This window comes from Loxodonta africana, chromosome 6 (assembly GCF_030014295.1).
Source record: "Loxodonta africana isolate mLoxAfr1 chromosome 6, mLoxAfr1.hap2, whole genome shotgun sequence".
NCBI classification, from domain to species: Eukaryota; Metazoa; Chordata; class Mammalia; order Proboscidea; family Elephantidae; genus Loxodonta; species Loxodonta africana.
The window spans coordinates 101,648,483-101,665,527 of record NC_087347.1 but is presented as its reverse complement, the minus strand read 5'-3'; positions in this window follow the sequence as shown (position 1 = coordinate 101,665,527).

Below are 17,045 nucleotides of genomic sequence, written 5' to 3'. Positions count from 1 at the left end.
AAATGATGTAAGACTGAATAGCTTGTAAACAAAACAATATATACAGCCAATTGATGCAGAATGCAGTAGCCCCTCCCTCTTATAAGTTTCATCATTAGCATTGCACCCTAGAAATATATTCTGGCTACAGAACCTTGTTTTTTTACCATACAGAAATTTTCGACACGAATTTTGAAATGGTCTACTCTGATGTTGACAATCATTTGGCCCTTTTTTATCCAACAATTTTTTTTTAGTTGTGCTTTAAGTAAAAGTTTACAGTTCAAGTTAGTTTCTTATACAGAAATTTATATATGCATTGTTATGTGACCCCAGTTGCTTTCCCTAGAATGTTACAGCACACTCCTCCTTTCCACCTCAGATTTCCCATTTCCATTCAGCCAGTTTCTGTCCCTTTCTGCCTTCTCATTTCACCTCCAGACAGGAGCTGCCCACTTAGTCTCATGTATCTACATGAGCTAAGAAGCGCTTTCTTCACTAGTATCATTTTATGTCTTATATGCCCATCTAATCTTTGTCTGAAGAGTTGGCTTCAGGAGTGGTTTCAGTTCTGGGCTAACAGTCCGGGGGCCATGTCTTCTGGGGTCCCTCCAGTCTCAGCCAGACCATTAAGTCTGGCCTTTTTACTAGAATTTGAGGTCTGAGCCCCACTTTTCTCCTGCTCTATCAGGACTCCCTGTTGCGTTCACTGGCAGGGCGGTCACTGGCGGTAGTCAGGCATCATCTAGCACTTCTGGTCTTGGGCTGATGTAGTCTCTGGTTTATGTGGCCCTTTTGTCTCTTGGGCTAATATTTTCCTTGTGTCTTTGGTGTTCTTCATTCTCCTTTGCTCCAGCTAGTTTGGGACCAATTGATGCATCTTAGATGGCTTCTCCCTAGCTTTTAAGACTCCAGAAGCCACTCACCAAAGTGGAATGCAGAACATTTTCTTAATACATTTTATTATGCCAATTGACCTAGAAGTCTCCTGAAACCCTTGGTTCTCAGACCCTTGCCCCTGCTACTCTGTCCTTCAAAGTGTTTTGTTGCATTCAGGAAACACCTTAGCTTTTGGTTAGTCCAGTTGTGCTGACTTCCCCTGTATTGTGTTTTGTCCTTCCTTTCACCTAAAATAATTCTTGCCTACTATCTAGATAGTGAATATCTCTCTTTCTCCCTCCCCAACCTTGTAACCCTCAAAGAATGTTTTCTTCTGTGTTTCAAACTTTTCTTGAGTTCTTATAATAGTGGTCTCATTACAATATTTGTCCTTTTGTGACTAATTTCACTCATGTTATGAGATGTTTCACTGATTCATCATCGTTTTTATCGTTGTGTAGTATCCCATTCTCCATTCATCCATTGATAGGCACATAGGTTGTCTCCATCTTTTTGTTATTATGAACAGTGCTGCAAAGAACATGGGTGTGCATACATAAATTCATGTGATGGTTTTTATTTCTATAGGATATATTCCAAGGAGTGGGATTGCTGGCTCATATGGTAGTTCTATTTCTAGCTTTCTAAGGAAGCTCCAAATGGATTTCCAAAGTGGTTGTAACGTTTTACATTCCCACCAGCAGTGTAAAAGTCTCTCCACAGCCTCTCCAACATTTATTATTTTGTGTTTTTTGGATTAATGCTAACCTTGTTGAGCAGAGATGAGATCTTTTTGTAGTTTTGATTTGTGTTTCTCTATTGGATAATGATCATGAGCATTTCCTCACATATCTGGTAGCCACCTGAATGTCTTCTTTGGTTAAGTGCCTGTTCATATCCTTTGCCCATTTTTAATTGGGTTATTTGTCTTTTTTTGTTAAGTTTTGCAGTATCATAAATTTTAGAGATTAGGCACTGATCAGATTTGTTGTAGCCAATTTTTTTTTCCCACTTTGTAGATTCTCTTTTCACTCTTTTGATGAAGTCTTTTGATGAGCTTAAGTGTTCAATTTTTAGGAGTTTCCAGTTGTCTAGTGTCTCTTCTGGTGTTTGTGTATTGTTAGTAATGCTTTGTATTCTGTTTATGCCATGTATTAAAGCCCCTAGCGTTGTCCCTGCTTTTTCTTCCATGACCTTTATCCTTTTAGATTTTATATTTAGGTCTTTGATCCATTTTGAGTTAGTTTTTGTGCATGGTGTGAGGTATGGGTCTTGTTTCATTTTTTTTGCAGATGGATATCCAGTTATGCCAGCACCATTTGTTAAAGAGACTGTCTTTTCCCCAATTAATGGACTTCTGGCAAATATCAGCTGTTCATAGGTGGATGGATTTATATCTGGATTCTCAATTCTGTTCCACTGGTCTATGTATCTGTTGTTGTACCAGTACCAGGCTGTTTTGACTACTGTGGCAGTATAATAGGTTCTAAAATCAGGTAGTGGGAGGCCTCCCACTTTGTTCTTATTCAGTAGTGCTTAACTTATTGAGGGTGTCTTCCCTTTCCATATGAAGTTGGTGATTTGTTTCTCTATCTCACTAAAAAATGCCGTTGGAATTTGGATCCGAATTGCGTTGTATCTGTAGATCACTTTGAGTAGAATAGACATTTTCAGAATATTGAGTCTTCCTATCCATGAGCAAGGTATGTTTTTCCACTTCTGTAGGTCTCTTTTGATTTCTTGCAGTAGTGTCTTGTAGTTTTCTTTGTATAGGTATTTTACATCTCTGGTTAGATTTATTCTTAAGTATTTTATTTTCTTGGGGACTATTGTAAATGGTATTGATTTGGTGATTTCCTCTTTGAAGTTCTCTTAGCTGGTGTAGAGGAACCCAACTGATTATTGTATATTTATCTTGTATCCTGCCTGATACTTTGCTGAAATCTTCTATTAGTTCCAGTAGTTTCCTTGTGGATTCTTTGGGGTTTTCTGTGTATAAGATCATATCATCTGCAAATAGGGATACTTTTACTTCTTCCTTATCAATTTGGATGTCCCTTATTTCTTTTTCTAGCCTAATTGCTCTGGCTAGGACTTCCAGCACAATGTTGAATAAGAGTGGTGATAAAGGGCATCCTTGTCTGGTTTCCGTTCTCAAGGCAGATGCTTTCAGACTTTCTCCATTTAAGATGATGTTGGCTGTTGGCTTTGTATAAATTCCCTTTATTATGTTGAGGAATTTCCCTTCTATCACTATTTTGCTATGAGTTTTTATCATGAATGCATGTTCAACTTTGTCAAATGCCTTTTCTATGTCAAATTTTTATCCAAAAATTTAATAATTAGAAGAAAAATTGTTCCACAAAGTAGTACCTGTATTTCTGTTATTTATGGGGTCTACAGATGTGACAATTTTAGATTCTAAAATATTTTTGCTTTTACAGCATTAGTAGTAGTAGTAGTACTACTACAGCAAGAAATGGATGAGGAATTTGGAAAAAATTCTGTTATAGTCATATTACTATTAGTAATTAGAGCACTAGAGGTACTAGGACAACGATTTATACCCATTAAACTCAAAAGTTCAAGGGAAGAAGTCTCTTCTCATTCATTACATTTTAAAAAGGAAGTTCGTTTTGGAATTTTCTTTAAGAATTCAAAAACGCTTTTCTTTTTATGTTCTGTGAGCTTTTGTTTTTGCACCCCATTTAGTTGTTGCCATTTCATTTTATCTGCATGTAAAGTTATGTCACTTTTTAAATTTGTTTCTATCCATAGCAAATGAATTTGAATAATCAAAAATAAATAAAATTTATAAAACAAGTAAAATGTATAAAATATAATTTACATTCGAATTTGGACATTAACATAAAATTTATATTTGAAAATTAGTAAGTAAAAAAATTGATTTTGGACATGTAATGTTGTTCTTCAGTTCCAGGATAGTCAAAAGAAATAGTACTTACAAGGAAATCAGAAATAATTCCATTTATTTTTAGTATAATGCCTTAGGCTGGGTTCCCTAGAGAAGCAAAACCAGTGAAGTGTATATATGCATATATATGGCTCAAGTTCCAAGAACTGGAGATCAGATGATGACGAGCCAAATGCAGGCTCCACAGAAGAGCAGAAGCCAGTGAGCTTTAGCAGAAAGTCCATATATATTGGATGCAGGCCAGGTGCCTAAGGAAATGCCCTTTCAACCGATGGCTGCTCATCATCATGGAAGTAATAACATTATATCTGTTCCCATCATAGAGGTGATTATAACATTACATAACTGCCAGACTACATCATAATTACCAAATGAAAGAGAATCATGGCCCAGCAAAGTTGACACAGACCCTTAACCATTACAGTCCACCCGCTGTCAACTTGACGCCTGTACAGCTTCCTTAAACCATGCATAATCCCTGAATAAAGACAATTATAAAGTCATACTTGCACCTAACATGATACAGCTAACACATGTACAACCAAAGACAAACTAGTTCTGTTTATGTCTTATATTTTATAAGTGAAGAAAACAAAAGTATTTGTTGCACACATACAATGAAGAAATACTCGTAACAATTACAGTCCTCTTTTCTGCAACTGGTCACATGGTCATAACTGGTATTTAGAACTACCTTCTTCCACATCCATTCTGTCTTCCCTTTACCCTCAGCAAGAACCTCAGCTGATCATGGTTGTTTCCCTGATGGGGTGACCAAAACCTTCATTCCTGAATGATCTGGGCCTTTGGTAGTCGTATTGGAATTGGATTGCTGTAGTTTTCCATTGATTTTAATCGCAGGACATGGTAGTACTAAGAGATGCTCTAAGGGATCACCTATATTCCAGATACACTCTTCTTTACCTCCATTATGAAATATCAATCTGATTTCCTCTTGGTAATCGGATTAATCACACCAGTCAAGCAGCAACTTCATCTTTGCCTATTGATTCAGAGGCATGACAAGCCCTAAGTGGCCACGTAGCATTCTTAACTTCCAGTTCAATGGAATCAGTGTTGCATTTCCTTATTTTGACACTAAGACCTCTCATCCTGGAGAGCACAGAGTTGTTGGGACAGGAGGTAAAAGTTTTCTGAGTGGGTCACTAAAAGTAATAGTGAGTGTTACCACTCCCGTTTTCACCCCTTGATTCCAGTACCCATGAATCCTGGCTATGAGTGAAACATCGCCATACATTGACAGTTGGTTTAGAGCATATACAAACTCCTGGAGAACATTACCCAACCCTGCAAGGTATTGTCACCTAGCTGGCACCATAATTGTATCTTCAGAGGGCCATTCCATCATTCTATCAAGCCGGCTGCTTCAGGATGATGGGGAACATGGTAAGATCAGATAATTCCATGAACATGGGTATAGTCCCATACTTCGTTTACTGTGAAGTGAGTTCCTTGATCTGAGGCAATGCTGTGCGGAATACCATGATGGGGGACAAGGGATTTCATAAGTTCCGTGGATGGTAGTTTAGGCAGGAGCATTGCATGCAAGGAAGGGAAACCCATATCCAGAGTAAGTGTCTATTCCAGTAAGAAAAAAATGATGCCCTTTCCATGATGGAAGCAGTCCAATGTAATCAACCTGCCACAAGGTTGCTGGCTGATCACCAAGAGGAATTGTGCCATACTGGGAACTCAGTGTTGATCTCTGCTGCTGGCAGGCTGAGCACTCAGCAATAGCTATAGCCAAGTCAGCCTTAGTGAGTGGAAGTCCATGTTGCTGAGCCCTTGCATAAACTCCATCCCTTCCACCATGGCCACTTTGTTCATGAGGCCATTTGGCAAAGACAAGAGTGGCTGCGGAAAGAGGATGACTACTTTATACAGAACAGATCATCCTATCCACTTGATTGTAAAATTCCTCTTCTGCTGAGGTCACCCTTTGGTGAACATTCACAAACATTTTCACTTCTTTGGACCATTCAGAGAGGTCTATCCACAAACCTCTTCCCCATATCTCCTTGTCTCCAATTTTCTAGTCACATTCCTTTGAAGTCCCAGACCATTTGGCTACAGCACATGAATTAGTATATAATTGCAATCTGGCCATTTCTCCTTCCAAGCAAAGTAAAGAACCAGGTGTTCTGCTCAAAGTTCTTCACATTGGGAGCATTTCCCTTCACGATTGTCCTTCAGGGAGTTTCCAGAAAGAGGCTGTATTACATCTGCTGTCCAGTTTTGCATGGTGCCTGTGTATTATTCACTACCACCTGTAAACCAGGCAGGAGGTTTCTCTTCCTAAATTAACTAACCTTAAGGAACTTCCCATGAAGCCATAGATGCAGAGTAGGAGAGGGCAGGTAACGTGACAGGAGGGAAAGCCATGGAGTTTGAGCCATTTCCTCATGCAATGTGCCTTCAGGTCCTGCTCAGGCCCGATCATATATACCATTTCCATTTAGTGATGGAGGGCTGCTGTGTACATCAGACTTTATGACTCTGTGTGTCAGACAACATCCAGTTCATGATGGGCAACTCAAACCTCATGGTGACTCAGTGGCCCAGTGTTAAATGTTCAATCTCCACTAAGGGCCAGTAACAAGTGAAAAGCTGCTCCTCAAAGGGAGAGCAATTGGCTGAGAGGATCCCAGAGTTTTGCTCCAAAATCCTAGGGGTCTGAGCTGTGATTCACCAGTAGAGGACTGCCAAAGACTCCAAACAGCATCTCTATCTGCCACTCACACTTCAAATACCTTTGAATTAGCTGGATCCTATGGCTGAAGTGGCAGAGTGGCTTTGCACAGCAGGCTGAACCTATTGCTGAGCCTTCTCTTGTTCTGAGCCCCACTCAAAGCTAGAAACTTTTTGGGTCACTGTAAATATGGTGGAATAACACACCCAAACAAGGGATATATAGCCTCCAAAATCCAAACAGGCCCACCAGGCAATGTGCCTCTTTTTTAGTTCAGGGAAGCGCCAAGTGCAATAACTTATCCTTCACTTTAGAAGGACTATCTTAACATGATCCAGATGACTGGCCCCCCAGAAATTTCACTGAGGTGGAAGTCACCTTAATTTTTGTCAGATTAGTTTCCCACATTCTAACACACAAGTGTTTTACCAACAAGTCCAGAGTCAGTGACACTTTTTCCTTAGTAGATCCAATCAGTGTAACGCCATCAATGTAATGGACCAGTATGATGTCTTTTGGAAGGGAAAGGTAATTAAAGTCCCTGCAGACTAAATTATGACCTTGGGCTGGAGAGTTGATATGCCTGTGAGGTAGGACAGTGAAGGTGTCTTCCTGGTCTTGTCAGCTGAAGGCAAACTACTTTTGGTGGTCCTTTTAAACACATATGGAAAAAAGGCACTACCCAGCTCAATAGCTGCATACAAGGTACTAGGGGGTATAATAATTTTCTCAAGCAATGAAATCACATCTGGACCAGCAGCTGTGATTAGAGTAGACACCTGGTTAAGTTTTTGATAATCCACTGTCATTCTCCAAGATCCGTCTGTTTTTAGCATAGGCCAAACTGGCATATCGAATGGGAATGTGGTGGAAATCACCACCCCTGCATCCTTCACGTCCTCAGTGGAGGCAGTAATCTCTGCAATCCCTCCAGGAACATGGTATTGTTTTGGGTTTACTATTTTCCTAGGTAGGGGCAGTTCTAATGATTTCTATTTGGCTTTTCCTACCATAATAACCCTTTCTTCGCTCATCAGAGATCCATTGTGGGGGTTTTCCAGTTGCTGAGTATGTCTATTCCAAATACGCATTCTGGAACAGGAGAAGTCACTACAGAATGGTTCAGGGACCCACTGAACCCACTGAGATGCCCTGAGCTAAAACTCCATTAATAACCTGATCTCCATACACTCCCATTCTCACTGGTGGGCCATAGAGAAGTTTTGGGTCTCCTGGAATTAGTGTCAGTTCAGAGCCAGCATTCAGTAATCCCTGAAAAGTGGATTCTTTTCTTTTATCCAATGAACAATCATTGGACTCTCATAAAAGGCCATAGATTCCTTTGGGGAAAGCTAGGAGAAAGATTAAGAGTATAAATTTTTGGAAATGTAGTGGTGTCCTTCATCAAGGGGAACCAGCCTCCCCTTCATTAAATGTTTTGGGTCTGTAAACTCGCTCAAGTCTGGGAATTGACTGAGGAGCTGTGACTTTCTATTTTGGCAATTCGAGTTAGACTGCCATTCACTGGACCTAGAATTCTTCTGCTTATACTCACCAAATAAATATTTAGTGTATTTCCCATCTATTTCACTTCTAGGGACACCATAACTAAGCAGCCAATGCGATAAATCCATAAGAGTCAGACTATTCTGATTACTGCTTTGACCCCAGCACCCATTATGGTAGCAATGCCTACCTTGTCTTTGTCCATTGAGTGCTACCACTTGGGATCTACCACCACCGGGTCCAATCAGCCCCATCGTAGTTAGGTGTCTTAATTCAGTTAGGGAAGTTCCCACTGTCAAATCTGACTTAATAAAATAGCATTCACAGCATTCTTCAAGGATTCTGGGGTTCCCTTCACAAATATGTTCCTCAACATTGTGGAAAAAGGTATTTCCTCTGGGCGCTCCATGTGTGTATCTGTGAGTCTAACCTGATAACTCCAATCTACCATGACAATATTCCTAAGCCTTTGGATACCTTCCTCTACAGTATACCAAGGCAGTTCTGATACTTCAACTTGATTTAGTGGAGGGACCATGTAATGCATGCTTCAGTGACCCAGCCAAATAAACTATTAGATCCTTTTATAACCTCTTGAACTGAAATCTTGAATGAAGAGTCAGTGTTTAGTAGTCCCATATCAACAAACTAGACTGATCCAACTTTATGTTCCTTGCACTATTATCCCACACCCTTAATAGCCATTCCTACACATATTCCCCAAGTTTCTGTTTGTACATATTAGAAAAGTCAAGCAGTTCTTTAGCAGCATGGTGTACCTCCTCCTTGGTCACACTTTGTACTTCACCTTTTAGGAGCTCACTGGGACTTAAGCCTACTAATAGGTCTAGAAGCAAAAATCTTGTAAGGCATCTGCCTCAGGCAATGCTCCAGGTTTGACTCAGATGGTGCCCAGACAATGACTCAGACAAAAACTCTTCAGACACATTTGGATTAGCCTCATCAGATGGGGGATATAGGAGCTAATGGTTTTGTTGGCAAGAATGATTCAACAGAATTTAGGGGTTCATTGTCCTCATCTTCCTGATTATCTGTCTGGCCATATGACTTCATCCCAAGTTTCAGGATTCCATTTCTTCCTAATCAATGCCTTCACTTTAACTTCAGACACCATTCGACGCTGAGATTTCAATTGGCCTTTAACTCAGCCACTCTTACAATAAGACTGTAGGTTTTTTGTTTTGTTTTGTTTTGTTTTTGCAATATCAACTCTGTTACTACACACACAAAAAAAGCCTTTCTTTTCTTACACAAGTGGCAACTTTGAGGTCATTTATGTGGCATTTGAGCTTAGACTGTGAAGCCCTGAGCTCATCTTTTTCTTTCACCATTTTGTGTAGTGAAAGTAGGATCATTCAACCAGCTTCCTTATACTTCTTATTCTGAACAAAATTGTAGAAAAGTATCAAACATGCATTTACCCAGACCCTTGCTTCTCACCAATACTTAGTCTATTGTAGGTGATATTTTACATATATCTATTACCACCTCATGCCATGGGTTAGTAGTGCCCTCTTTAATACTGGAAGCAGAGTCATCAACATCTTTATAAGACTAATCAGATTCGAGAGCCAGCTTAGGAAAATCTTCCCAACAATTTTGATTCTCTAGAATGAGTCAGAATCGACTTGACTGCAATGGGTAGAATTACTGTCAATATCAAATATCTTAGGCTGGGTTCTCTAGAGAAACAAAACCACTAAATACTGAGGCTTATATAGAGAGAGAAAGATGGTGGGGGAAGGGAGAGAGAGAGAAAAAGAGAGATTTCTATAAAGGAAATGACTCACATGGCTGTAGAGGCTGGAAAGTCCTAAGTCTCCTGACTCATGTAGCTGTGGTAGCTGATGAACCCAAGATCGGCAGGTTAGACAGCAGGCTGCTGACTTACGGCCTGCAGAGTCTGACACATCCAAGATCAGCAGGTAAGATGGTAGGTTGATGGTTTAAGTCCCAAGAGCCAGTGGTCATATGATTAAGAGCAGAATGCAGGATCCAGAGTAGAGCAAAAGCAGCAGGCTTTAAAGTCTGTATATATTGAACGCAGTCCACACCCCGAAAGAAATTCCCTGGCAACTTTTAGGCTGTTCATAGTAGGTCTCACCACAGATGTTATTACATTGTATCAGATCTCATCACGGAAGCAATTATGTCCTTATATAACTGCCAAAGTACATCATAACTACCAAACCACTGATAATCATGGCCCAGCCAGGTTAACACACCATCTTATCCATCACATACAATGTTTTTTGGTGAACCCTTCGTAGATCTCCAAGAGTGTTTTGCTTCTTGAAATAATACTTGCACACTCAGTTTCTGTCTTTTGATGCATGTCCTCACAGTTCACTGGACTACTGCTGATACCCAACGGGGCGAGAGTGATTGCAAAGAGAATGATACAAAGAAGGGCATCCTCAATCTGAAGATGTGTTCCAGTTTCCTTTGTGCAGGACAGGACCAGATACATCAGGAGTCACATGATTATACTGCCACTGGCATGTTCTTATGTGTTCGATGAGAGAGAACCAAATGTGAGGTTATACCCAATAGGTCCAAAATGAAAACAAAATTGTAATTGTTATTGTATACAAAATTTATGAAATGTACATTATTTCTTTGTGGAATTTTTCAACTTCCATATCTGGAGATACATACATAATTGATGCAACGATAGCACCATACCTTAATTAGTGAGTTTGTTTTGGAAGTGATAACAATATTAATCAATATCTTAAAAGAAAATCAGTCTAAAGAGAAATGGAAAATAAAATACATTTATGTAATTTTAATTATCAAAATATTCATTTAATTTATTTCCTCAAGGAATTGTTTAATTTCCTTTCATGAAGATATGTAAATATTCTGATAAAATATGAACAAAATGTTCTGATAAGCACCCTTTGTTACTTCCTTGGAAGACAAATTTAGAAACATACTCATTCTTGCAAAACAGAAACAAATTTTGTGCAATAAATAAATACTGAAATTTGCATCCTCTTAATGTGCCTAATACCTCATTTATTAGCATATGTAGAGTAATGTCAAGTGCTGTTCCCATGAAACAGACAATGAAAAATGAAACTCCCTTGATAAATACATTAAAACTCTTCCTGTTAGATAAGTATTAACATTTCCAGGATTTTTGAACATTTTTTATGTTAGTATTATATTAAATTACTACCCACTTTAGTATTGTTTAAATGTGTGCTAGATTGCATCCACGTGTATACCAAACATATCTTAAAGTTATACATATTATTATTTACAAAATTTAGGACAAAACTCTGTATGTAAATGTTATATAGTTAAAAAGTAACTTGATGACATCTCCAACCAGCGCCTGATCTCTAAAATCTACATGATTCTGTCAAAACTCAACCACAAAAAGACAAACAACCCAATCAAGAAGTGGGCAAAGGATATGAACACACACTTCACTAAAGAAGATATTCAGGCAGCTAACAGATACATAAGAAAATGCTCTCGATCATTAGCCATTAGAGAAATGCAAATTAAAACTACGATGAGATTCCATCTCACACCAACAAGGCTGGCATTAATCCAAAACACACAAAATAATAAATGTTGGAGAGGCTGCAGAGAGATTGGAACTCTCATACACTGCTGGTGGGAATGTAAAATGGTACCACCACTTTGGAAATCTATCTGGGGTTTTCTTATACAGTTAGAAATAGAACTACCATACAACCCAGAAATCCCACTCCTCGGAATATACCCTAGAGAAACAAGAGCCTTCACACAAACAGATATATGCACACCCATGTTTATTGCAGCTCTGTTTACAATAGCAAAAAGCTGGAAGCAACCAAGGTGTCCATCAACGATGGATGGCTAAATAAATTGTGGTATATTCACACAATGGAATACTACGCATCGATAAAGAACAGTGACGAATCTGTGAAACGTTTCATAACATGGAGGAACCTGGAAGGCATTATGCTGAGAGAAATGAGTCAGAGGCAAAAGGACAAATATTGTATAAGACCACTATTATAAGATCTTGAGAAATAGTATAAACTGAGAAGAACACATACTTTTGTGGTTATGAGAGGGGGAGGGAGGGAGGGAGGGACAGAGTTTTTTTATTGATTAATTAGTAGATAAGAACTGCTTTAGGTGAAGGGAAGGATAACACTCAATACATGGAAGGTCAGCTCAATTGGACTGGACCAAAAGCAAAGAAGTTTCCAGGATAAACTGAATGCTTCAAAGGTCAGCGGAGCAAGGGTGGGAGTTTGGGGACCATGGTTTAAGGGGACTTCTAAGTCAATTGGCAAAATAATTCTATTATGAAAACATTCTGCATCCAACTTTGAAATGTGGCATCTGGGGTCTTAAATGCTAACAGGCGGCCATCTAAGATGCATCAATTGGTCTCAACCCACCTGGAGCAAAGGAGAATGAAGAACACCAAGGTCATACGACAACTAAGAGCCCAAGAGACAGAAAGGGCCACATGAACCAGAGACCTACATCATCTTGAGACCAGAAGAACTAGTTGGTGCCCGGCCACAATCGATGACTTCCCTGACAGGGAGCACAACAGAGAACCCCTGAGGGAGCAGGAGATCAGTGGGATGCAGACCCCAAACTCTCATAAAAAGACCATACTTAATGGTCTGACTGAGACTAGAGGAATCTCGGCAGCCATGGTCCCCAAATCTTCTGCTGGCACAGGACAGGAACCATCCCCGAAGACAACTCATCAGACATGAAAGGGACTGGACAGTGGGTGGGAGAGAGATGCTGATGAAGAGTGAGCTAATTATATCAGGTGGACACTTGAGACTGTGTTGGCATTTCCTGTCTCGACGGGGGATGGGAGGATAGAGATAGTGGGAAGCTGGCAAAATTGTCACGAAAGGAGAGACTGGAAGGGCTGACTCATTAGGGGGAGAGCAGGTGGGAGTGCGGAGTAAGATGTATGTAAACTTATATGTGACAGACTGACTTGAATTGTAAACGTTCACTTGAAGCTCAATAAAAGTTAAAAAAAAAAAAGTAACTTGATAAAATTTGTTGCAATGGTCAAGTTATCTGATTTGCCTTGCTTTTGCATGTCATCTTGGACTGAAGTTCTCATTGGTTACTTACCAAGACATGTGCAAGAGGATGCCCTGTGTTTCTAACATGGCAAAGAGCATTATTGGCCCCCCTGGCTGGAGCTGCTGCATCAGCAGACATGCATGTACCAGGTGGCTCTCTCGCAATGGATCAGAGACCTGTTTTCCATAAATATAGTCAGTCCTTGCTCCGTAACTCCCCATGTTGGATCCAGTGTCATTTTGGGTAAACCTAGCAAGAGTTAGACTCAACAGCCCCCTCCCACCTCTAGTTCTTTAGAAAGAAATAGTATACTCTCAAGAGACTCACTGAGATAAAGAGTTTCAAGTACATGTAGGAGAGGCGTAAGAGACAGATTTCAGTGAAGGTGTTGAAGAGGTAGGGGCCTCATAGCGTAAACAAACTTGCACAGGTGCCCTTATGACCCCGTGTGAACTTTGTTTCTGACTGGCATATTCTCATGTACTGGAGCTGGTATCAGTTTCATTTAGTGCCCTGCCAGTTCCCTTTCATTTCAGCACTTACATTTCCTTGTATCCTGTTTGCTTGGCATCTATGGATCTTTGCTCTGGCCAACTGGTATCCCTGTTTTGTTGATGCCCTAAGCATGTGCTTATCTTGCTTACTGGGTAATCCATCCCTGCTTCTAGGTTTTTACAGTGTCTTTGCACTTTTATAATCCTGATTGTCTCATGATCCCCTAAGTAAGACTAGGTCACAGGACTAGATCATACTTTTCATTGTGGCAAGAAGAGTGTTGTTTTCTGAGGAGCAGAGAATAGTCGAGGGTTATTGCCATATTGGACGATGCTCTGCCATTAAAATGAGAACCCTGTCATACTCAACCATGAACCCCAAGTGCAAGAGACTGTCATCAAGCACCACCAATGACATCAGACACCTTAATCAACCCTAGTTCAAACCAGAACACTTTGTGGTTTTTATATGTTGATGTAAAAAAATTGAATTCCTACAGTGCCCATTTTGTAATCTCTAGTTTTTTTAATGTAATACATGTTAATAACAAAAATAATGAAATAGATATAAACAAGAAGAAAAAGAAAAATCACTTATATTCTATTATCTAGAAATAGGTACTGTGCTAGGTGCTTTCATATAAATTGTCACACTGAAACCTAACAACTGCTTGAGAAATAAGTATTATTTTTCTCTTCATTTTTTAAATGTAGAAATTGAAGTTTTCTAATGCATAAATTCTGAGCCCATCAGATTGGCAAAGAATTGGAAAGTCAGATGACGCAATGATGTGGACAACCAGGAATTTACCACACTTCTATTGAGTGTAAATATACAGTTAATATACATTTTTTTTTAAACTTTGCCAATATTCAGAAAAATTGAAGGTGCACCTACCCTGCTAGCCAACAAGTCCTCTCCTAGTTGTCTAAATCAGGGAAACACTCCCATATCCACCTGCTTACAAGAATGTTCATTGCAGCTAAAGTAATCATGGTAAGATGGAAATAACCTCACTGCTTAAAATAAGCTAAATGAATAAATTCGGTAAGTTGCACTTACATAACAAAATACTATAAAGCAGTTGCAATGAATTACTTAAAGCTATAGGTACCAAAATGGATAAATCTCACACTTACAATTAAGTGAAAATAAGGAAGATATGAAGTGAATGTCCTTTATAATACCATTTGTTTGGAGTTTAACAAACTTGAAAAATCTGAACGAATATATTTATTTCTATCTATACAAGTCAGAATCGACTCGACGGCACTGTTTATATATATATATATATATATATGTAGTAAAATATTAAAAACATGGAATATGGTGATGCTGACTTCTGAGGTGACAGAAAGTATGAGAACAGAAAGAGTATACAAAGGCATTTTGACCTTATTATTAGAGTTGAGTGGTGGATACCCATGAGTTCAATTAAGTAAGTCTCTTGTCTATTTTTAATACAAAAAGAGGGAAAAAATAGTAAAAGGAAAAACTGACATATAGAATGCCATTAATAAATAAAATGACAAACACATGCAAATCAATACAGTAAAACTGGGGTAATCTGAATAAGATCAGTGGGTTACACCAGTGTTGATATCATGGTTGTGATGTGTTATTATAATTTTGCATCATTGAAGGAAACTGGGAAAAACACATTCAAGATCTATCTGTATAAATTCCTACAACTAGTTGTGAGTTTACAATGATCTCAATAACAATTTTAACTGAAAAAATAAAAAATAAAGTTAAAAAGTTCATTGCTCTCACAGGAGTGCCTAAAATATCATTGACATTTACTCATAATTTAAAAAAATGCATAGGGATAAAAAAAATCTGCAATAATTCTCAGTCACAAAATGTTGCTTTTGTTTTTTAAGTTAATAGCCTTTATCCTATGAGAATATTGTGGATAACAGTTTTGTCTATTAGAAAACAACATGGCAAAATGCATAAAAATGTCAACAAAGAAAACATTATCAGCCTTCTAGAAATTACAGATATAAACTTGCACCTTATTTCACTAATCAAATGAATGAAAAATAAAATATTCAAACTCATAGTCTATATAAAAGAATTATACAAGTCATCTTTGTCAATTATAATAATAAAGCTTAAAGTGAATCTCTGTGATGCAATTTTAATATGAAAGCTGACAACCAAACAGATATGCACAGTCCTGGGCCAACTCGTAGTAATCTTTGGTGCCTGTAAAAAAATGCAGATTCAAAGTCTGGACTCAGACTCCTAGACCGGAATCTCTTAGGAAGGGGTCCAGGGAGCTTCATGGTTGCTATACAATGTCTTTTGAGAACTTTTCTTTTAGATATTTCAATTATCTTTGTTGGCCATCACAGTTTATGAAAGTCCCAACTGTATTCAGAACTTCATACATAGTTTACATTAAAAAATTTTTAAATCTTTTCCCCTTTCACCTGGTAGGTTATTTTGTGTCTAAGTGCCTATGGGTAGCCAAGTGAGGCCATTAAAACTCTTGTGATGTTTGATAATAGTTGAGCTTAAGGGCAATTCAAGGCACAAGAGATTCTGCAAATATATATATATATATATGTTTATGAATTGTTTTCCATCCTTGTTATCATGTGAATGTAGTCATATAGGCACATTTTATTGATACAAAACAACTTACATCTGTAAATAAACATGTTGTTTTTATGTGTGGGAGCAGGAATACTCATTGTTTTGTCCCTAGCAATGTCTGGCTAGTGGTATGATTGAATAAATATTTATTTCTTGAATGAATGGGATCCCTGAAGCATAATGTGTTATATAAACAGAACTAGGAGGGTTTTTTTGAAAGTTACTTTTAGCCAGGCCATGGAATAATTAGGTCTTCCTACAGGCAAGCACGCTAATAATCTGAGGTGGATGTCTAATTTCAGTGTCTTGCAGCATCTCCAAGCTATTTTGAGATCACCTGATTTTAACCCGTATCCTGAGCTGTCTTGCTGGGCTAATGGACAGTCCTGTGGTACACATCAGGGGGCAGTTAAATAAGGTTGCTCCTGCTGCTTCCCTCATTGCCCAATTACCTGACTGACTCTTGGAAGTTATAGCTCCTGGAATCCTGGAACTGGGCACACCAGGGCATTGATCAGACAAACATGATTTCCCAGACCCAGAAGTCACATTTCAGCTCTAGCTAAGACCAAAGACCTGCCAAGCTCCTGCAATGATTTTTATTCTAAATAGCTTCAGGAAATGCAAAACTTCCTGTTGGTTTGAATGGTTCCTGTCACTTTTCAGAACACCTGGCACTCAAATATTTAAATTACATTTCCAGTTTTAATTTGAAGGCACTAACAATAAACCCTTTCTGCTCCATAGTATTTTAAGTCTGACTTTTCTTTAATTTTCTAAAAATGCAGATTTGGGAAATGAAATTAGCAATGCAAGGTGAACCTAGTGTGAATTTTACTGAAGATT